The sequence below is a fragment of the Euprymna scolopes genome, chromosome 27, assembly GCF_053919585.1.
Source record: "Euprymna scolopes isolate OS-2025 chromosome 27, ASM5391958v1, whole genome shotgun sequence".
NCBI lineage: Eukaryota > Metazoa > Mollusca > Cephalopoda > Sepiida > Sepiolidae > Euprymna > Euprymna scolopes.
In genome coordinates, this window is record NC_136508.1 from 2140626 (window position 1) to 2164745 (window position 24120).

General features: G+C 33.3%; 1 protein-coding gene across 2 annotated transcripts in view; it reads right to left on the bottom strand.

Moving 5' to 3' along the window:
* The window catches only part of LOC145248787 (kin of IRRE-like protein 1), a 2909730-nt gene that overhangs the window by 1802465 nt on the left and 1083145 nt on the right, over positions 1–24120 (bottom strand). For both annotated transcript variants that reach the window (XM_080110422.1, XM_080110421.1), the window contains exon 4: positions 5672–5711. The gene's annotated coding sequence lies outside the window, so the exon portion shown is untranslated. The remainder of the gene's footprint in view (positions 1–5671; positions 5712–24120) is intronic.

The window sequence follows — 24120 nt, forward strand, 5'->3', positions numbered from 1 at the left end:
GCAATAAGATCGGTCATAAAAGGTCGCACTGTAGGAAAACTCAGAATAGAAGCCGTGTACGTCAAACCAGAACTAAGGACGCCGTTGATGAAAATCTACGCAAATATGTAACGGTTAACATTTTCGGCAAGGTTATTAAATCCCAATAAGACAGTGGATCGGATCTTTCAATAATAAATCTCAAAACGTGGAAAATATTACGATAGCCGACTATGTTAAAGACTAACAGAACGGCGACGCCCGTTAATGGTACAAAAATTCATTTTGAAGGCGAATTAATTACAAATGTCACTTTACGGGGGAAAACAAAAAATCTAAGATTGTATGTGCTAAAAGATAGTTAGAACCTATTCGGTTCTGACAGCATGGAGGAGTTTCGTCGCGTTTGGTATCAAGGTGGCACCCGCAATATTTCAGCAAGTAATGGATACTATGCTGTCCGGCTTGGACACCGCGATCGCATATCTTGATGGCATTATCATAGCGAGCAAAAGCAGGGAGGAACATGAAAAACATATCAGACAAGTATTCATCCGAATACAAGATTATGGATTTAAGTTCAAAGCATAAATGCGAGTTCTTTTTACAAACAATTAAATACCTGGGTTAAATAATCGATAGAGATGGCAGACGCTCGGACCAAGATAGGGCGACCGCTATTAAAGAAATGCCGGCACCAGTAAACATAACTCAATAGCAGCGTTTTTTTTTTTGGTTTGGCAAATTATTACCACAGGTTCCGCCCAAATATACAAAAATTGCGCACACCATACGAAACTAAACTAAGCTACAAAAAACGATTGATCATTTTAATCAATTCTCGTAACTAAGCAATTTATCCGAAATGAAAACTCTACATAATTCAAATCTATTACAATCATACACATTAATACATACAATTATAATTTTTAATATCATATAATTCAAAAACTATACTTAAGTTAAGTTTATGTTAAGTTTAGAATAATCTGAAAATTCTTTTATATAGTAAACTGTTCATAATTAAACTAACTTAATACAGTGCAGGCAGAGTTACCTCCCTTGGAACAAATCTTCTTAAATGAACTTTACTTTATTAATTTTTCACAACGCATAGACATCTATATTCAACTAATAATTAATTTTTAATTTTAATATAGCCTTTCATTCAATATTATTTTTTTAAAAATTAATCGATTTATATTTTAAATTGATTCACTAATGTTGAATTGTAAATTAATTTGTTACTACCATTTACTTTAATTTTTTATTTATTTATTCATATTATTATCAATATCAGCACCATCAATTATTTATATTGAAAGCAATGTTTTTAATTTTATAGTTCACAAACTTACTTCAATTCTACATACGACAATCTATTTTAATAAACATTTTACGAACTTGTTTCTTATTTAAGCATAATTTTTATCATTGTATATCTCCTAATTCTCTAATTGGTATGGTTCAGAGCTTCTTCATCTGATAACATGTTATATTAATTATAATTAAATAAATGTATATTTAAGTTAAACTAATTCTAATTTTAATTTTTAATAGGATTTATAAATATTGTTTAGACCTAAAAATTATAGACCATATCCAACCCAGGTTATCTTTATATTTTAAACCCTCTCTCCTATGAACATTAATTACATCCTATTTATTATTTTTTTCATTTATTTATTTAATTTTTTAATTTCCGAAATGAAGTTATAGACGTTATTTTAATGAGTGTATATATTAAAAAAAAAATATAGTTTGTCTTAGTAGATTTACAATAGATATATCTTATTACAACTATAACATTGATTTTTATATTCATTCTAACAATTAAGCATTTGGCTCATACATTTACAACCACTTATCAATCAATTGTTGATCACTTTTTGCATCATATACATTTTATTTTTAAATCAATATTTGGAGTCTGACTACCGTGAATACATTTTTAATATTATGATTATTACCATTTATTTATTTAATTATTTTCTTTTATTTTATTCTTTTATTTTATTTTTTTCCTACTAATCCATAAATTACCTTACTTAACAAACTCAACTTTACCATGTATAAACATCGCAATTAATCTAAATAATAATATCATGATCCATTTCAATTCCCTATACTAATTTAATATTTAATTCTTTCTGCACTTCTAATTGTATAATATAGATGTACTGTCTTTTATTTTATTTATTTATTTTATTTATTATTTTTCCTTTTTATTTACTTATTTATTATATTTTATTTTATTATTTATTTATTTATTTTCTTATCAGTCCACATTAAAATAATATATTATGTGTACTATATTGGGGAAAAAGGAACCAAATATAAAAGGAGGTTTGTATAGGAACGATGCTCTATTTTTCATAAATTGTGGAAGTAGAAATTTAGAAAGGATTAGTCAAAGGATATATTATTTCTTTAAATAACAGACGGATATTAATACTAAAAAATGAAAAATTTGTTTTCAAAATGATAAAAATATCGCCAGATTGTCTTAACTCACAGATACCACCAAATACAGCCTCTCAAAGCAGTCACCGACGCCAACTATATATCCTGAAGTATAAGTTTCTCACACACTATCACAAAGGAATTCGCAAAAATATCCCTAAAGTCGGATCCATTGGCTCCACACACAAAACATAATTTAAATTTACAACATCATACAATAGATAGTCAACATACAATTCCATGTTAAAAACACACACTCACACAAAACGCCATCTCGACATTCTCATCCACAACAATGACAACACTTATCATATCATCTTTCATGAAGCTACAAACAAAAACGATTATATACAAATTTATTCACCACACACAGTACATAAAAACATCACGATACGTTTATAAATTAGAGGTTTATGCAATTTGCAGCCCAGAATAGAATCCTTCTTTTAAACATTCGAATACCTCAAACGTTTTATTATCTCAACTAAAAAAAAAAAAACAATTTAGATTACAAAACATCAAAATAAAATCTAGCAGTATCACACAACCCACAAAAAGAAATGTTATCCTCTCTATCAACACACACAATTTTTCTCCATACAGTCACCATAAAATAGTAAAAACGCACAAATCAAGGGACAAGCATACACAGGAATATATCCTATTACATGTGATACATCATTGTTTTTATGAAATAGCAATCTTAAAATCACGTTTCTCCATTGTTCGTTGTCTGAAAACTAAATGATCGGACGAATTTGTGGCGCTAAAATCTGGTAAGTAAATAGAAAGAGAATTGAAGAAGTTTTGAATTGACAACTCTTCCACTTGATTATTTTCTTTGAATTTCTTGACTGCAGACCAATGTCTGCGAGTAAGTGGTTCATTAGAAATGTTTCCTTCCTGGCTGAAATATTCACGTTTCCACTGTCAGTTTTTTGTCACTTCCATATTTTGTTACATTTTATTTTTTTCAGGTTTTATAACAAGCAAAAAAAAATATGACAGAAGAGAAATAATGAACGACTGAAATAATAATCGAAACAAAATCACGTGGCCGAGTTGTGCTGATGAGTAGCAAAAAATCGTCAACTTGTCTTTTATTGTTATTGTTATGATTTCTCCTTTCCAAACATTATTTTCTCTTAAAACTTATTGCTGTAAACAACAGAAAAACTCATCACCATTGATAGCAGAACTAATTAATATCTTTCTTTCATTGGCAGCTGTTATTTGTACTTTATTACTAAATTGTTTTTTATTGTGATTAATTTTTAGGTTTTGTTTATTTTATAATACTTGGTTTATTAAAGATTGAAGTGCATCCGAAATTTATGTAATAGTTTTTGTTAAAACAGTTTACCCATTTAATATATATATATATATATATATATATATATATATATATATTAAGTTAGGTATGTGTGTATGTTTGTATTTAATATATAAAATTCAATGCTAATAAATCGATTATTGTGAAATTGTGAACAAATCCGCTAGGTATAAGGTGTTATAAAGTAGATTATACTTTTTAATTTATATTTTGGCAAAAACGATAAAAACGTGGAAGGCCTTTATGCGGGTTAAGATAACTTCCGATTAGTTGAAGTTTTAGGCATGAGTTAATAAATATTCCCCAAAATTTAATCTTCCATTGAGTATTTACAAAGTTAAAGGGAATATAAAATGAACACATATATAAAATTCAAATATTTCAGATTTTTATAAATTTCGTACTTAACCATTAGACTGTTTTCGTAAGATTGAATAGGAATTTTACGCATAAAATAAGGGAGCATTACATCTTGATTTTAATTTTAGTAACATGTGTTAAACTATCATTCAATGAAGTGAATTTCTTTCCCTTGGACGGGTATGCTCTTAGTAATATATATATATATATATATATATATATATATATATATATATATATATATATATATATATATAGCCTAAAACGTGTTTCTATATTTTAATAACACAGACTGTATTCAACGCTATACTTCAATTCTAGGATAGCGTTATGTTTGAATAAATGCTTTTGTTCTTATCAGTCATAATCTGTAACAAAATAAGTCTCCAATTCTTCTCCAAAGTTATTAATGTATTTTTCTAGCCACCCTCCTCATTTTCCATGAGGATTCAATCACTCTAACGAATTGACAGATATTTATATTTTTCGAGGTGATCTTTTGGAGTCATTCTATGACAAACTTATGAATAAACCCCCTTTACATCAACCCCTCCCCATATATATATATATATATATATATATATATATATATATATATATATATATATATATATATATAATGGACACCATCTACGGGTGTTTAAGGCCTCACTGTATAAGGGTTCGTCAGAATAACCACTTCTAACAAACCTTGACTAAATATTCAAGCTCTCAAAATATAATATCTACATTGTTACACATATGCTTATGCGAGGAATGGTGGTTCCTCTCCAAGTGGTGCTATTTCAACTAAAATCACTAAGCTGGATAATCTGCCTGACGAGATAGATTTCTGTTCTAGTTTCCGGTGAGATCCAAAGAAAAAAATGTAATCTATAACAATTGACTAGATGGGGAGAGGAAAATCAATGTTTTTCAATTACTCAACATTTGCAAAACAGAGGGAACGCTTTCTTAAGATAAGTATCATTTATTTCATTTTATTTCTGTTAACATTTTGTTTAGGGTTTAAGTTTATTAAACATAAGAAGTCATTAAGAACTCATTAAATAATATATATTATAAGACATTTTGTTAATTTAAACGAACAAAAATTATAGCTCGTCGATTTAGACTGTTTATGGCAAATTGATGGTTGAATATGGTTATGTGCTTATTTATGTATCAGATGGATAGTATACTACTTAATTATTTGTACCTCCTAACAAAAATCCATACAAAATGTTAGCCAGATCGGACCGATAGTTTCTGAGAAACTTTTAAAATAGATGTGGTGTTGTGGCGACTACTGCCTATTAATCCGAAAATATGCACCAAAAATATGTGGGTATATTTTTATAGGTTCAAATGAGAAAAATCAAATTTTTAAAAATACAAAATGAATCAGATCGAAAGCAAATAAAAAGCAAGAAGATCTTCCTGTTTTATAATTGATTAATAATCGATGAAGAATACATTGGCCGAAAAAAAGGGGACAAAAATATCTTTAGAAATGAAGAACACAATTTTTAATCGATAATCGTTTACCAAACTTACCTTTAAGATACAAAATTATTGACTCCGAAATTCTTGGATTCTGCAAAAGAAAAATGTCAAGTTATAGAAGACCAGAAAATATTGTTTTCTGTAAAATTATTTATTTATTCTGTATCGTGTTTAGATGTTTCACATAAGCAAAATAATCTGAATATGTTTTCATGTATGACAAAGTATCAATGATTAATAATAGAAAAGAAGAAGACAAGTAAAATAAGAATATACAAATTATATATGATTATTGCCATACTTATTTTTTTCTAACTACGGACACTAGTGTTTCATCCTTTCGGGAATCATCAATGCGAGGAGATACGATTACAGCACATCTGGAGATTCGAATCCATCCATGATACCATCTCTGACACTATTAGGTAAGAACAAACAACACGGCATACGTAAAAGCCGAGAAATACAGTTGCAATTAGCATTTATATAAATGTTTACAGGGCTAGAGTGATTTTATGATGATAGCATCATGATCTGTGCATGCGAGCTTGATTAACAGACTTTAATTTCGACGTAGAGTGCTGAACAATGAGAACCGAGTTATTAAAGGAGCTGACCATAATTATATTTAACTAGCGAGATCTTTGGAAATTCCACAGGGGACTCATTCATATGTAATATATTTTCCAAAAGTCTAGCAAGGACGCCCGGCGTAACCAGGTCGTTAGATACGCTTAAATATGATATTTTAATTCCTGCAGATTTCGTATATACTATTATAGACTTCATGTTCAATCGATGTTTTTATATTATAAAGTTGCGATTTCCAAAATATAAAAATATATTCATATGACTTGGCTGCATCACTTTGAATTCCATCAACTTTAATCGAAACCGAAACCAAAATTTATGAAGAATTCTTGATAAAATTATGTATTAAAAAAAAAATTAAATCACTGGAGTTCTATCAGCTATAATCGAAATCGAAACTAAAACTTATGAAGAATTCTTGGTAAAATTATTTATTATAAGAAATGGGAATCCATAATCAAACAACAGTCACCCGGATGTAATCGTGACACAAAAATTAAATAACACACGCTATCGTAATAATATACAGTATTGTTAAACGTCATAAAAACCACGCCTCATGATGAACCCAAGTCATATATTTTATTTTTGAAATCACAACTTTATACATATAAACATCGACAGAACATTAACTCTATAATAATATATACAAAATCTGCAAAAATTAAAATATCATATTTAAGCGTATTTTACAACCTGGCTTCACCAGACGTCCCTGCTAGATTGGATAAATACGTTTGCAGTTTTAACAAAATAGCTGCAATAATATCAGAGCGTCTCCATTTACGTTGACTATCTACAGAATGCCAACATCAACATCAACATCAACATCATCATCAACATCAACATCATCATCATCATCAACATCAACATCAACATCATCAACAACATAAACATCATCACATATGAATCAGTCCATTGTGGAATTTCCACAAGTTTCGCTGGTCATATGATAAAATGAACGGATTATTATTATTTTTTTTTTAAATCTTAAGGAAAATGTCTCATTTTCTGTAAACAAAACACTTATTAAGCTGCAGTTTTCAATACTAAAATACACAAGTATCATAGATGTTAGAAATTAACATTTTTACTGAAATCAATATAAGTTTGAGAAAATGCATTTCTCGAACAAACGATAATTTAAGAAGCATGGTTTAGTCAATATTTTCACCAGAAAATAATATAAGTGCAAGAAATTTCTCACATAATTTCAAGAATAACTATTTTCGTGAGATTTTTATGTATGTAATCTATGTATCTATATATTTATAAAAGTGAAAGTGTCTGTGTGAGTGTCTGTCTGCGTACATTTCCCGACACAATAACTCTGTCAATTTTCAGTCTGCAGACTCAAAATTTGATATACCGGGTCTTTGCAATCCGTTTTCGACCAGAAATTTAGCTGTTAAGGGGTCAAAGTTCAGCGATTTGAACTTTGAGAATTCTACCAAACTCCTCCGCCAATTTTGGGTATAAACACTTGGAATTTTAGATATAGGCTCCTTGGACATGGATCTTACTTAATAACTTAATCTCAGCCCAAAACAATAAATGTTAAGGGGTCATATTAGGGGTCAAAGTTTAAAAATAAATTTGACTTCTGCGGTCAGACAATTTCTCGTGTAAACATTTGAAATTTTAAATAAAGGGTATTCAGAGATAGGGCATGCTTTTTAATCGGTTTGGGTCGAAAATTTGAGCTAACAATATATAAATGTATGTATATAAATGTATGTATGTATGTTTGCATGTCTACCAAAAACTCTCGATAGAGGCGACAGGTTTTCACAAGATCAGGATCGTTTTGAAGCTCCAGCCTTCAGACGACAAACACCGAAAAAATTGGCTAAAAACATTAATTTCTTCACGCTCAACTGAGCACTTTTCTACAGGGAGGGCTCGCTTTTTTCACTGATATTTTCGAAAGTCGATCGTCTAGGTTTAATTAAAACCTAGGTCACTTCCGGTTTGGCGGTGGTCGTAACAGCAAAGATGTCACGTTTTTTCCTCCTTCGCATTACGGGTTCGAGCCTGCCTTCCTACTCCCATTTTTTCTTTGCTCAACACACACCTCCAAACCCCCGGACTACGCTGTGTAACGCTGGCCTAATGGTTATCGTACTTTATTCACTGTTTTTAGGTTTCAATTTCAGTTCTAGCATTTTTTACTTACAGTAAGTGAACTGCTTAAAAACAAACATAATACTCGTATGCACATGTCTTTCATGTTGATTTCCGTTTTTCTGCTTCATATTTAAAAAAAAAATATAACGTTACGTTTAATACCGACAGAATTTCTCTTTAAAATAAATTTAGAATTCTGCATTAATTAAAATATAATATTTATGTATATTTTACGACCAGGCAATACCGGGTGGCCTGGTAGTGTGCTCCTAGCTTTCTTGCACACATGAATGTGTACACACTCAAGTTTTTTATCATCTTGAAAATAAAAATTAAATTCAAATTGCGATCCACGATCATGAAGAAAAATAATTTAAATGTGAGTATTTCTATTAACGACTAATTTAGAGAAGTGCGGATGAGCAAGATTGTAAAAATACACTTTTACTTCTATTTAAAAAGAGTTAATTTAAGTTATCGTTAAAAGACATTTAAAAATAAATCGAGTCAAAATGTAAAAATGTAAATAAATATTCAAATTATATAAGCACTTTTTGATGACAAGAAAATAGAATTACCTAAAATAAGGTATCATAATGTTGTAATCTATAATATAAATCTCACCTGTCTGTTTCAATGTATATATGTATGTTTATATATCCGTCTAAAACTTTCGACAGAGGCAACGAGATTGGTATCATTTTGAATCTCGACCCTTCGGACAACAAATGTAGAAAAATTAACCAAAAACATTAATTCCTTCATCCTCAACTGGGCTTTTTTCGATTTTTTTCCGATTTTTTTTCGATTGACTAAATTTAAAACTTTGCCCGTTCTGGTTTTGCGATGGACGCAAAAGCAAAGACTCACGTATTTTTTACGTTCTTTTCCCCTCGCGGTACGGGTTCGAGCCTACCTGCTTACTACCACATTTTCGTTTGCTCAACACACACCTCCAAACACCAGGGCAACGCCGGGCACCCAGGATAATTTCTCTATCAATCTAAAAATAAAATTGATTTTTTGGCATATTGGCATTTCACACACGTCACTTTTCCCCTTGTTTTTATTGTGCGACAGCCAATTCCCGCCGCTTTTTGGGGACAAGGAAGCATTTTCGTTAATGTAAAAACAAGATGATTTTTTTAATTCAGTATCTTATTGTTTTACTTCTTCCTTCGAAATAAATACAGAAAATTAATATTCATCTTTCAAGGAATTTTATTAAACTTTCAAATTTTGATGAATCTCAGAGTTTTGCAGCCGTCTTAAAAACATTTTTATTATAAACTTCTTCGTGTAAATTACATGTTTTATTTTTAATTATTCAAACACAATCAATATGTAATCAGGAATTTATAAAAAAATATGATCAACCGGATTTTGTAACTATGGAGCCTATCAGTTTTCACCATTGCACGTACATAACACGTGATGATTGTCGTTTCTTGTCATTGTTATCTGCACTTAATAATACATTTTCGAAGATGACTTCGAAGACCTGACTCTGACATTCATATTAGGAAAAATACATGTTAGATGGAACAGCTTCGATGTATTGATTGACAGGCAATTGCAATCTCAGTACAATTTATCACTCGTCTATTGTCATAAGGCATTTAGTAGATGGAATAATCGTGCTTAAGAGATATCTGATGGCAATCGTGGTAAAGAGACATCTGAATATGGAGGGATTATCGCGATATAGACTTGTACATCTCTCGAGGACTAAGCAACCGTATAACAAGCTATAGAAAAATGGCCAGAAAATACTTGTTTCTATTCATTTCACTTAAGTCAAAGTTCATTGAATGTCCAATAATCGCTTTAATATGCAATTGTAACGACCCAAATAACTGCCCACTGGAGAATGATTGTGTACACTCAGTCGTTATATATTCATGTACAATAAAAGAACTCTCGCCTAATACGACAACTAATAACCCGACAGCTCAAACCTATAGTACCAGTTACACCAGAGAGGATCCGCATAACCCAACAAGCAATACTACACAAACTGAACAACTGACCACACAGCAGATAGGTATAGGCTCCACAGAACCTGACCATAGAAACTCAGGCCATCCCCAGATAAATGAAGAACCTTTAAATACACCGCGCAAAAGCCCTATAATACATACCTACATAGGATTATCCCCCTTCCCGATAAAGGCCAGAATTGCGAACCATTTACAATCATTCTCTAAGGAGAATCATGAAACAAAAACTACCCTATCTAAACTAGTAAGAAATTTACAACTTAACAAAATAGACTTGACATTAAAATGGAAAACACTAAGAAATTCCAAGTCATACAGCCCAGGTTCTAATTACTGCCTTCTTTGTAACGCAGAGGCCACGGAGATTATAACGGCACCTAATAAATTAAACCATCCTCAATTCAAAACAAGAGATAATTTACAGTTGTAGGCACAAGAGAAAGTTCAGGTACGTAAATGCAAATAACCTCTCTGAAAATACACCACCGGACAGGAACTAGCTTATTGCGCTTCCTCGCCATTCATGTACTTTCGAAATTCCTTTCTAGTTGTCACTTCCTACTGATAATCTAACTTAGATTGAACGCAGTTGAACCAGTCCAGTTTCGGGTAATTTCCATCACAAGAGTCTCCGTTGAACAAATACAGTTTTTTGCTATCCAAATTAGGAGGAATAAAGAATTTACTAGACTAACGCATCTATGCAAGACCACCCTAACAAAATATTTGGAGAAATATGGAATTTTAACGTAAAGCTGTAAACTATGCTTCTTGCATCATCTCTTGGAGATTAGAACTACTACATTAAGTAGTTACGCCGATTGGATGGACATGCCCCTCGTGTTCATAAACGAGAAAGTATGTATTCAAATTTCTACGCCTTGCTTGTTCATAAAAATATAACTTTGATGGCCTTTATAATCGAACTTCAAGAAATTTAAAGTTTTAATGTGGACTCTTGAAACTATCGTTCCCAGTGAAGCATATATTCTTTTATTTTACTTTATTTTATTTTATTTTTTACGAGACAACTTACCCCTCTCTCCTCAACCCCATTTTCTGCTACTCTGTACCCCCGCTGGTCTGTATCCCTTTCTTTTACTCATCCACTAGTAATTATTATTAACAGTATTATCATTATTATTATTAGTAGTAGTGGTGGTGATGATGCAGGTAGTTGGAAGTATTATTGTTACTACTATTTTAATTTTTATTATTATCATTATTATTACTGTCTTGTTTTTACCGCCATTATTATTATTATTATTATTATTATTATTATTATTATTAGTATTAGTATTAGTAGTAGTAGTAGTAGTAGTAGTAGTATGAAGAGTAGTGATAGGCGGAAGGTGAAAAACGAGGTAAAAATAATTCAAGGGGTAATTCACAACATCGTAAGAAAGAGCATATCGATTACGGAACTTAACAGGCTTCTATATGCAGCGTCATACGTTATTGCGAATCGTCTTGGCTTATTACAGAAGAAAAAGGGAAGAATGAAGGAGAGAAGGCCACACTGGCAGAGGCGGCTTGAAGAAAGTATTAAACGGTGGCGGAAAGACATTTGTAGAATCGAAGAAATAAGAAAAGGAGTTAAACTAGGACAGAAAGCTAAAGACGAGCTTGAAAGGAGATATAGATTGCTGGAAAAAGGAACGATGAACGTTCTAATAATGTTGAAAGAGAAAGTTCCACAATGGTGGTATGAAAATTAGGAAGTTTGTTGGAAAAAGTGTTGCATTTCGGCAGAACAACCTTTTCTGAAACAATCTGTATAAAGAATTAAATGGTAGTAAATAGGCGGGAAATAACAACACTCCAAACGCAAAAGATGCGAGGAAGTTCTGGAGTGGGATTTGGTCCGTCGAAGGGCGATATAATGAGAAGGCTAGCTGATTGGGAGAGGTCAGAGAAAGGCTATCAGAAATGCAACAGATGAAGAACGTTGAGATAACCATCGATGACGTTAAAGCTGGCATACGAAGGATGACAAACTGGAAGGCACCTGGTCCAGATGGAGTGATAGGCTTCTGGTTTAAACAGTTCCCATGCCTTTATCCACCTATAGCTGCTGCTCTGCAAAGGGTTGTAGAGTCGGGAGATTTCCCTGATTGGCTTGTGAAGGAAAGAACAACACTGATTAGGAAAGATCCTGCAAAAGGAACAGATGCCAATAATTATATACCAATTCCATGTCTGCCATTGATGTGGAAACTGTTGACTGGAATATTTGCGGAGAAAATTTATGAACATCTAGAGAGTAATGGTGTTTTTCCTGACGAACAGAAGGCATGCCGGACAGGCTCGAGAGGTACAAAAGAGCAACTACTAATTGATAAAGCAATAATGCAGGATGCGAAGAAGAAGAAGAAAAATCTGAGCGTAGCATGGATCGATTACAGAAAGGCTTATGACATGGTTCCTCATTCATGGATACGTGAAATACTATTGATGATGAAGGTTGATGAGAATGTGGTAGGGCTTTTGCAGACAAGTATGGCTCAATGGAAAATGGTGCTGACAGCAAACAGAGAGGAGATGGGGCAGGTTAGCATTAAACGTGGGATATTTCAAGGAGATTCGTTATCGCCACTTCTTTTTGTAATGATAATGATGCCACTGAGCATCGTCTTGAAGAGAGAAAAACTGGGGTATAACTTTGGATCTGGTGACAGATGTCTCAACTATCTACTGATTATGGGTGATTTGAAAATATTTGGTAGAAATGAAAAGGAAATGGAGAGACTGGTAGAATTTGTGGGGACATACTCAGGAGACATTGGGATGGAGTTTGGGATTAGTAAATGTGTGGTGCTGGTGATGAAAAGAGGAGTAAAGGTTCTTTCGAATGGAATAGTGCTGCCAAATGGAGAAATCATGAAAGAAATAGAAGATACAGGATATAAGTATTTAGAAGTGCTAGAGGGTATAGGCATCATGAACAGAGAAATGAAAGAAAAAGGAAGGAGTATTTTAGAAGAGTGAAACTAATTGCAAAGTCGAAACTGTATGGAGGAAATCTAATGAAAGCAGTAAATGCATGGGCAGTAATTGTTTTGAGATACAGTGCGGGAATTTTAGAATAGTCTGGCAAGGATTTGCATGCCATGGATATAAAAAAAAAGAAAAGTTTTAGCAATGTTTGGTATATTTCACATTCGAAGTAGCGTAGCAAACTGTATCAAAAGAAGAAAGATGGTGGGAGAGGATTTAAAAGTGTAAAAGAATGTGTTAGAACCGAGAAGATGTCGTTGAAAGAGCATGTGGTTAGAATGGGGAGTGGATGCTTAAGGTTGTGGCCAATGAAGTGGGGGTATGTGAGACCAAGGCTGATTATGTGAAATGTATGGATAGAGAAAGGGCAGAGGAACTGGCTAGGAAGAAAATGCATGGAAGGTTCTTCCAGGATATAGCAGAAGTGGCTCATGAAAGATCATGGCGACGGCTTAGAGCTGGGTATCTGGCTAAGAGTACTGAAGCTTTTGTTTGTGCAGCACAAGAGCAGACATTAGGAACACGATTGTTAAAAAAATGGTTCTAAGAGAGGAAATTGCTGCAGAATGCCGGATTTGTGGTAAGACCTCAGAGTCAATTGCGCACCTTGCAGCAGGGTGTAGTGGACTGGCCCAGAGAGAGTACCGCAAAAGACACGATCGCATGTGACTCCGGATATATTGGGAGGTGTGTAAGAGGGTTGGGGTGAAGTGTGCTGGAAAATAGTTTGAGGAGGTGCCTGATGAAGTGAGAACAAGTGAGGATGGAAAGGTAGAGGTATGGTGGGAGAAAAGTGTCATAACCACCAAGCAATTGGAACATAATCGTCCGGATTTGGTCGTCATTGACAAGGTCTCAAAAAACTTGCAGATTGTAGACTTCTCAGTACCCTGGGATAGGAATGTGAGAGAGAAGGAGAATGAGAAGTGGAGCAATTATGCTCCATTGGCCTTGGAGATAAGGCGTATACACGGGGTTAAAACACAAATAATCCCGATCGTAGTTGGTACACTAGGAGTAGTATCAAGTTGTCTGGAAGGACAATTGAAAAAACTACAAATCCCCGATGTTTTAGGCGGCCTTCAAACCTCTGCAATTATAGGTACCACCAACATCCTTAGGAAAACCCTTGATCTTTGAAGCTCCTGGTTTGAAGCCGGGATTAAGGGAAATCCTCTGGAAGTGAATCCCATCCATTTCCAGAGAGACGTTCATAAACGAAATCAGAATTATTATTATTATTATTATTATTATTATTATTATTATTATTATTATTATTATTATTATTTCCGTTATTATCCCCGTCATTGCTACCATAACTCCTACCATTATCTTCATTTTCACTTTTATTAACATTAACGTTGACTTTACTTTTATCACAACTATTAGTAATATTATTTTTAATGTTTATTTTTAATGTTTATCTTTAATTTTGTCTTTATTTTTATTTTTATCTTCAATTTTACTTCTATTTTATTTTTATTTTTGTTATTACCACTATTATTATAATTTTCATTATTATTATTATTATCTTTCTCACTATTATAATTGCCCCATTATCATTGGCATATTTTTACCACTCTTATAAGTAGTAATAGTCTCCTTTCTCCTACACCTTGCCATCTAGATGTATCCTTAACCTTTTGCATCAAGTTAAACGCACTCATAGTCATTGCCATCCTAATTTCCGACCCCTTATAATTATACTCCCTATATCATAACAAAAGAAACTTTAAAATATTGCCGCATATTACCTTTCAATTTTACAATCTTGCATACCCCCCCTCCAAAAAAAATATATATCGATTTTATAGCCGCCATTTGCCGTTTAGGTTGCACCAGTCATAAATACCACTCCATAAAAAATAGACACCCCTCAAACCGTTAAAATAAAATACCACGCAGTAACAATACACCCCCAATTTAACCCTAATACTCAACCCTAATCTCAACACTATGTTAAATACCATCTTATAAATCATACTATATATAACAAACTTCCACTTATTTATTTAGAATTCAATAAAGCTTCCCCCAATATTCTATAATTCCTCTTAATCTTTTTCGTCCCTAATGAACCCTACGCTAGACGCCACATCTTCCCCATGCTACCTAGCACGTTCTCTACTCTTCTGATGAGAAGCATTAGGCTTCGAAATGCCCTGGCATAAAGAGTCCCTTCTATCCCCCAAATTTTGCCTGTATTCCATTATTAAATAAATGATCCATTCTATATCTACCAATATATATTTTTGTGACTTTATTTCATACTCTTGTTGTCCGATTGTATAAGCTCCAATAATAATTGTTGAGCTTGGCATTATCCGGATAAGTCTACTCTTGTGAAATTGAACTTTCTTCACTAGTTTGCAGTTTGGAGACGGAAGCGTTGTTGTGATAAGTGATTTTCTTTACTAATTCGCACTTTTTATTTTTAGATTCAAATATTAATAACTACATTTTATTTCAGTATTTAATTTATGTATTTCTGTTGTATTAAATGCTAGTTTTTTTTGTTCCCCGTCCATAAATGTTTATCTACCAAGTTGATCTTAAATATTGTATAATCAATCCATTATATTATCATTTTCAGTCCCCCACCCCTAATTTCTGGCTCCCATCTTATCTCGCAATTACTTATAACGTCACCAACTAACTTCGGAAGAACCCCCCCCCATCTGCTTTTGTTTTATATCATAAGTTTCTTAAAACGTGACTAGTTAAAGTTCAGAATAAAATCACGCTTTCTCTTAACGGTTAATTTAAAAAAAAAAATCTTCTGAACGCTATTAAAAGTTAAATTCTTCACTAGTTTGCAGTTTGGAGACGGAAGCGTTGTTGTGATAAGTGATTTTCTCTACTAATTCGCACTTTTTATTTTTAGATTCAAATATTAATAACTACATTTTATTTCAGTATTTTATTTATGTATTTCTGTTGTATTAAATGCTAGTTTTTTTTTCCCCGTCCATAAATGTTTATCTACCAAGTTGATCTTAAATATTGTATAATCAATCCATTATATTATCATTTTCAGTCCCCCACCCCTAATTTCTGGCTCCCATCTTATCTCACAATTACTTATAACGTCACCAACTAACTTCGGAAGAACCCCCCCCATCTGCTTTTGTTTTATATCATAAGTTTCTTAAAACGTGACTAGTTAAAGTTCAGAATAAAATCACGCTTTCTCTTAACGGTTAATTTAAAAAAAAAATCTTCTGAACGCTATTAAAAGTTAAATTCTTCACTAGTTTGCAGTTTGGAGACGGAAGCGTTGTTGTGATAAGTGATTTTCTCTACTAATCCGCACTTTTTATTTTTAGATTCAAATATTAATAACTACATTTTATTTCAGTATTTAATTTATGTATTTCTGTTGTATTAAATGCTAACTTTTTTTCTCGCCCATAAATGTTTATTTATCTACCGAGTTGATTGCAAAAATAGATTACCTAATTGTACTCATTTTTAGTTCGTGAGAGGGAAATCTATCACCATACTTTCCCTTAAACAGGTCCGTTGGACTTTTATTAAGTACAATACTTATTAAGTACTTTCTCTTTTCCTCTTACACACTAGGCTATATATATATATATATATATATATATATATATATATATATTAATATATATATATATATATGTGTGTGTGTGTGTGTGTGTGTGTGTGTGCTGCATAGGCTGTCATTTCTAATTTGCTTTGTAGCCTAATATAAGTAATATCGTTTAAGCTTCTATTTCATCTAATGTAAAAATATTTAAAAGCAATTTTCTTAAGGGAATATTGTAGTTGTTTCGAAGCTCGCTAAATATAAATTGCAACTATACTGTTTTTTCCTAAGAAATTTACAACTTCTATAGTTCTACTATTATTTTATTATATAGCTCTGTGATAAGGCTCACAAATGTTTGATTTTGGGGTTGGTTCCCTTAGTTTTCGTCCAACCAAGACAGTGTTTTCGTCCACAAGACAGTGTATATATATATATATATATATATATATATATATATATATATATATATATATATATATATATATGTGTGTGTGTGTGTGTGTGTGTGTGTGTGTTCCAAGCACTAGTCTAACACCTCATCGATAATAAATCTTTGATCCGACTATATTGACTTAAACAAGCCTGTTCTACTGTAGATATTTTAACTGTAATCTCTGAACATATATCACGTACTAGGTAAGCCAGAGAAAGCTAAGACAGTATCCCTAGATTCATTTAAGGTCTTTGACAAGGTATTACACGATGGTCTTCTCAGGAAAATTATATCAGCTGGACGAATGATTTGCATAATCAAATTCTTCTTAAGTAAAAGAAAAATCCATGTTGTTCTCAGTGGTCGCCTATCAAAACAGCATCATATAAATTCAGGGGCGTCAGGAGTCAATCCTTAGATATTTATTCTCCATATTCATAAATGACCGTGATAAAATTGTCTCCGAGATTTTCTGATGACCCTACGCTCAATAGCAAATACGAGAGAAAACGAATGGACATATATCAAAAGAAATTAAATCTTAGATGAAGACTTCCCGTCTGTAGTTGAATGGGGACATAAATCGATGGGTGCATTCGTATGTGATCCTATCTTGACGATAATCATCTTTCGTGTATTTTGCTCGTACATGAAGTGGCCTCAGAGATTGTTTGAGTTGTTTTCCATTAAAATAATTTTCCTATTAAAATAATTTTTCCATTAAAATAATTTTCCCATTAAAATGATTTTCCCATTAAAATAATTTTTTCCATTAAAATAATTTTTCATTAGAGAAATGTCATCTTGCTGATTCAATTTAAACATTTGAATCTGTGATAAAATCACATTTTTCAAGTCTAATACAAAAACTACCTGCAAAACTTTCAACTAAAACATAATTGCGCTGGTGGTAACAAATTCAAACAACGTTATCTGTAAATATTCTAAACCTTGAGTTAATAATATCTATAGGAAAAACGGAATATAAAACGCCATTAATATTCAGACTCTTCAGAAATTGGAAGTAGGATCACACTTGAATACTGAAATATTCTTTATTGTCCACATGCAATGCCCGAGGGCTTAAGATAGAATACAATTCAGAATCGACCTGAACTAAACAAGACCAGGAAGTATTGCCACTTTAGTTTTATGAGATATGGTCCGGCATGGCGGAACTTTGCTTTGTTTAACCTGATGCTAGTCACACTCTCGCTCCTCCTCTCGCTGCCATAATTCATCCAGCTGCTAAAACCAATGGAGTCGACATTGCTTTCGCGTCCTTTCAATTATCAAGTGAAAACTGAGCCAACGAGCAAGAGCCATAGGGTTGGTTAACCTCGCTGACATTCAGTATTGATTCTTCTACTGCTTCTGCAGTTTAGTGGCGAAGAGAGATTAATTTGGAACTTCTTCTCTAGGGTTAAATCAGAATAATCGACAATGGCGCCGGAAATCCTTTTTGCTAAAACAATCTGTGTTCGCGATGAACGTGTTTGCATTTTCTTTCTCCAACGATTTTCCGTTTGTCCTTTTAATTAACAATTCACAATCTTGATTTTTACATTTTGATTTTTACATTTTACGTACTTACACAGCTTTAGCTTTTTTCGGCTCTTTTTTGAACGTTAATAAATTATCCCATGTTTTTTTGTATGTTGGCCATGTGTAATACGAGGGTATAAGGGAATAAAAACCTATTTCTTCATCCGTTATAATGCGATGCATATTCGCCATTTTTACTTCTCGCTACTCACGTACTAACCCGGATGCATCCGGAAGGAACTTGGAAATTCTGTGTAACACTTTCACATGCATTTCACAATTACTTACTGCTTCAGCTTTAGGGCTATGTGTTGTCGAAAATATTCGTATAGAAAATATCTCAGAGAAAGAAATATGTAAAAAGGAAAAGAAATTATCACGAAAGGCTTCCACCCATATAATCCCCCCACTTTTGCATAAAAAATGAAACTAAATATAATTTGCATTGCAATATCATTAACATCTAGCGGGTGTTAGTCGTAAGTTATACGAGTTTATTCAGTGAGAAAGAAGTGAATGCCTCAAAGAAATACAAGAAATGGAAGAAAGCTATTTTAAGGAATAATGATGGGTCAGTTAGTTGAAAAGCGAAACATTTTATATAACCATATTCAATTGACATGTTTAGGAAAAGTATGGCGATGGATTCCTCTCTAACTACTTGAAAAAAAAAAGAAGGAACTCGTGCGGGAACTCGGCTGTTTTCCCTGAGTTATTCTCGACAATGGAAATTGGTTTCGGTCTGCGTTCAACAAAATTTAAAAAAGAAATTGTAACGTGTCCTTGTTTTCTGCGTTGAACTCTAATGTGTCATTTTAATAGATCCGAAGTGCGGGGGGGGTAGAATTGTCAGGTCGTTTAATGCTATATTTTATAGAGATGTGGTGTGAATATAATATAAATCAATATAATTAATAAAATCATTTGCATCTAATAATAAGAAAATAAAAATCGCAAATTCACATGGATATGGAATACGTGCTTACATTAGAGATGTATTACTATATGGTAGGGACATCTCCAGACAATTATCCTATATGTGCTTCCGAGTGGCACTTTCTCACACAACTGCGTTTATACAGGCTGTCCATAAATTAACTAGAGGGTTCTGAACTTAAACAGATTCTTTACTTTTTATAACATCTTTCTGTAAGTTTAACACAATTCGACAAAGATATTGGAAATTTAAAAAAATGCAGAATTCAAACTTTATGAAAAATAATGTTATTTAAATGTTCCCTGTTTTCAGTTTCGCATATTTGTAGAATTTTTGGATTGAGATTTAACTCCCATATTTAATTCCTGATTTTTTTCTACAATTCTTGCACAGTTTGGAATTTGACGTTTTGGGGTTTGTCAGCTTGCGGAACGAAATAAGGGAGTCTGCAATCTTTCATCAATAATGTTTTGGAAAGAGCACAAATATGTGAAACTGCAAATAGGAAACATTTAAAAGAAATTATTTTTCATAATTATTTATGAATTTATGATTGTTTGAAATTTGAAATACTTTTAAGGGAAATTTCAATGTTTTAATAAAATTGTGTTTAAATTACAAAAAGATATAAAAAATAAAGCATATATTTTAGTTCAAAGTCCTTCAGGTACTTTTTGGTTATCCTGTGTTTGCTCTTTATCGCCCCCACAACAGTGGAGTTACTATCTTTAAGAGCATATATGAGAAAATTGACCACAACCTGTCTGCTCATCCTTCGACTAACATTCACGTCTGTGCAGACTTCAATGCTCACGATGTGGAATGGTTAGACCAACCAAACAAGACAGATGATGAGGGGAGGTTCTGTCACGATTTTTTTCATTGCTTATGACCTTACTCATATTGTTCACGAACGCACACGTGCTCGACGCTGACGTTCAGTATGAAAGTCTCTCAGACTTTTTTTTTCTCACAGCTTGCCCTGGGCTATGTTCATCCCCCGTTTTGTCTCCACTGCGATCTTCCGACTACTAGATTGTCTCAGTTAAGATAAAAACATGTCTTTAGACGTACCTCTCTATCGTACAGTATATCGATACTCTATGGCTGACTAGGATAGCGTCTGTATTTTTATATCAGATCTACTCCTGCGTACCATGTTTAAAAAGAACGTATCCTCTATATCAGACCTGACGGAATTAATTGTAGGCATAGACCGCTTAAAAAATTCCGCAAAAACCTAATAGCCAGCCATAGTATTCTTCAGAATGTGCTGCTGCCATTGCGTATAGAAATCATTTTTTCATTGCTTCCAACGTAATAGATGTACTGAGACTAAAGTCACCTTCAGGACTAACAGCAACCACTGTAAAAGAGTAATAAAGAAGTGAGAGAGTTGTATTCTCAGTCCAAGTCCCAAATTACTGAGCAGCGGCTTGGTTCCCACCAGGGTCCTGAACAGAACCGTCATCAATGCATCTGAAGTAATCACGTCAGCATCTTTGCCAAAACTTTGCCTATGCGATCAAGTCTGTCGACACTACGTATTTCCCCCTGTACCTGAAAACACGTTATGCGGCACACAAGTCTCTGTGCCAAGCTAATCAAAAACCTTGATTCCAGTAAAGCAACTGGCCTTGACAACATTCAAATTATTGTATTGAAGAAGCTTCTACCAGAACTAGCTCCTATACTTACAAAGCTATTTAAGCATTGTATTAAGGAGAATTGCTTCCCAACACCATGGAAAACCTAATCAGTATGCAGTGTATTTAAAAAGTCAGGTGATGGGCAATCTCCCTCTCAGTACACACTAATAGGTCTCCTTTGCGTCATTATATTGCTAGAATCGGCGTGAAATAAAGAAGTAGTCAACAATAACCTTCTTTGTGACATGAACTATGGTTTCCGTTCTGCTAGATCTAAGGCAGATGTACTAACAGTTATATCTCATAGGATTAACGAATATCTCGACGAGGTTTCTTTATAGGGTAATTGCTCTTGATTTATCAAAGGCCTTTAATAGAATGTGGCATAAAGTTTTACGCCATAAAATCTCCAGCTATGATATAGTTGAAAATAGCTTCTCAATTATTAAATCATTTCTCTTTGATAGATTCATAAAGATAATGGTTGATAGGCATGAATCTGAAGCTCACAATATTAATGCTGAAGCCCCTCAGGGTTCCATGCTAGGCTTAACTCTTTTCCAGATCTATATCAATAATCTAAATCACATCCTAAGATCATTCGTAAACATGTTGTTATATGGTCAGGTGGATTTGATATTATAAAACGTCTCATATGAACAGCACTTTAATTTTTATAATATAATTTTTTTTTCAGTTGTCTCAAATGGTTTCACAGGGTCTGCATTTCGTCTACATGGTTATTCTTCCAGCCCGCTTCCTGACCGACTGTCCACCCTCGTGACTAGACTCCAACTCTGTCGTCTGTTCACTCTGGTGATCAAACTCCAATTCATGACTCTAAACTTCCCGACCTCTGATCTCAATTCCGCTTCGTCATCATTCAAAAGCACACGTATCCCTTATGTGTGACCTTTCCACGTCTGCCTGCCCAAGGTTATTTTGTTTATATTTAACCTAACTAATTTATATAAACATCTCCAGCTAAAATCCATTGCTACACTTAATCCTATAAGCAATAAATAACTCCTAATATAAACTATTTTAAGAATATCATTGAATAGATAGATAAATAGATAATAACTAATTGATTTTTATTATCCAACAATAATGTTAATTATCCAACAATTTTTGCTGATGACACTACCATCTGTGGCAACGCTTCAAAGCTGTGAGTGACCAAGTTCTCTCTGATTCTCTCTCCTCTGATCTTGAGCATGTGGTACAATGGAGAAAGGGGTGGCTGGTTAATTTTAATGCATTAAAAACCAATCTTCTATTTTTAAAGGATAGATTTTAACTTCCTTCCACATCATCAACCCGTCTGGCATCAGGCGAAATGAATGGCCCTCGTCTTGAGGAGCCTCTATGTTTGGACAAGCTTCTGGGTCTGACCTTTACTACTGATCTGAAATGGAACATATACATTACACCAGTTGCCAAGGTCGCTGATAAAATGATGGGATGATTCTTCCATTCCAGTAGATATTTCACTGCTGATGCAATTCTCTACCTCCAAGCCAAGTACGTCTAAGAATAGAGCACTGTTGCCACATCTGAGTATGAGCTTTGAGAAGCAGCTTATCCTGCCCTGAAAGAATTCAAAGTAGACTTCGTAGCTTTTCTTCCCTGCAACATCTTCCCCACAGAAGAGACGTCTCGAACCTGTCTCTGCTTTATCGTTATTTTCATCGCAAGTGCCTATCTGCGCTTTAATCTAGTTTTCCTCCTAACCAAACTTTTACAAAAACACTTGTTTAGCGGAAACCACTATCAATAATTTCCCCCACTCTTTATCTATGCCAAACCTTAACGTAGATTCCACGAAAAAAAAGCTTCGTACTTAGAACCGTCCGTGGAACTCTTCTGCCTACTTGTTTTCCAGCTGACTACAGTCTTCAAGTCGTGAACGTTCTTGATGAGTTGTCCTCTTTAGTAATCCAATTCACCAAATTTCTACTAACTATTACTACGATTCATAAATCAGAGACAGTGATGAGGGCTGGTCAAACCAGTCAGCCCATGGTGATGATGACGACAATGATGAACAAACTCCGTCAACCCGGTCAAGAAATCTCTTCAAAAACTTTTCAGTCAAACAATAGGCTAGGCTACCTTGTGTGGGTATAGAGCTGACTTTGTTCATGCTAGGTGCCTTTGAAAAGACACTGTAGATCAGTTATATTATTGCTTACACTTTTGATGCTCAAAGGAGGCAAAGGGAATGGAAGGAAGATGGGGGGGGGGAATTGCCCCTTTTTTCGTAAATATTGAAATTGATTTAAAACATCTTTTTTTTTTACTGACCCTGTTACATGAGTTCAATTTTTTTACATAATAAACTGTTTTTACCTATATATGTGTGTGTGTTACGTTTGCTTTTAGTAAAAACTATTATTTTGTCTTTGGCAGCCATTTTTGTAAAATTGGGGGTGGAATTACCCCGATTCACTCTACCACAAGGTGGTTACTAGTGCCAAGAACTTTTGAGATTGTAAGTACGTAGTTGAGGAGTGAAAATCCACTACCAGTGTAATCGTTTTTTAGTTTGGCTTTGATAATTTTAGTTTTTTTGTGATTTTTGCAAAAACTTGAACCACACTATTTTTCGGACATGACAAAAAATCCTATTTTATTAAGAGCTATGTTCATGTATATGTTGCTA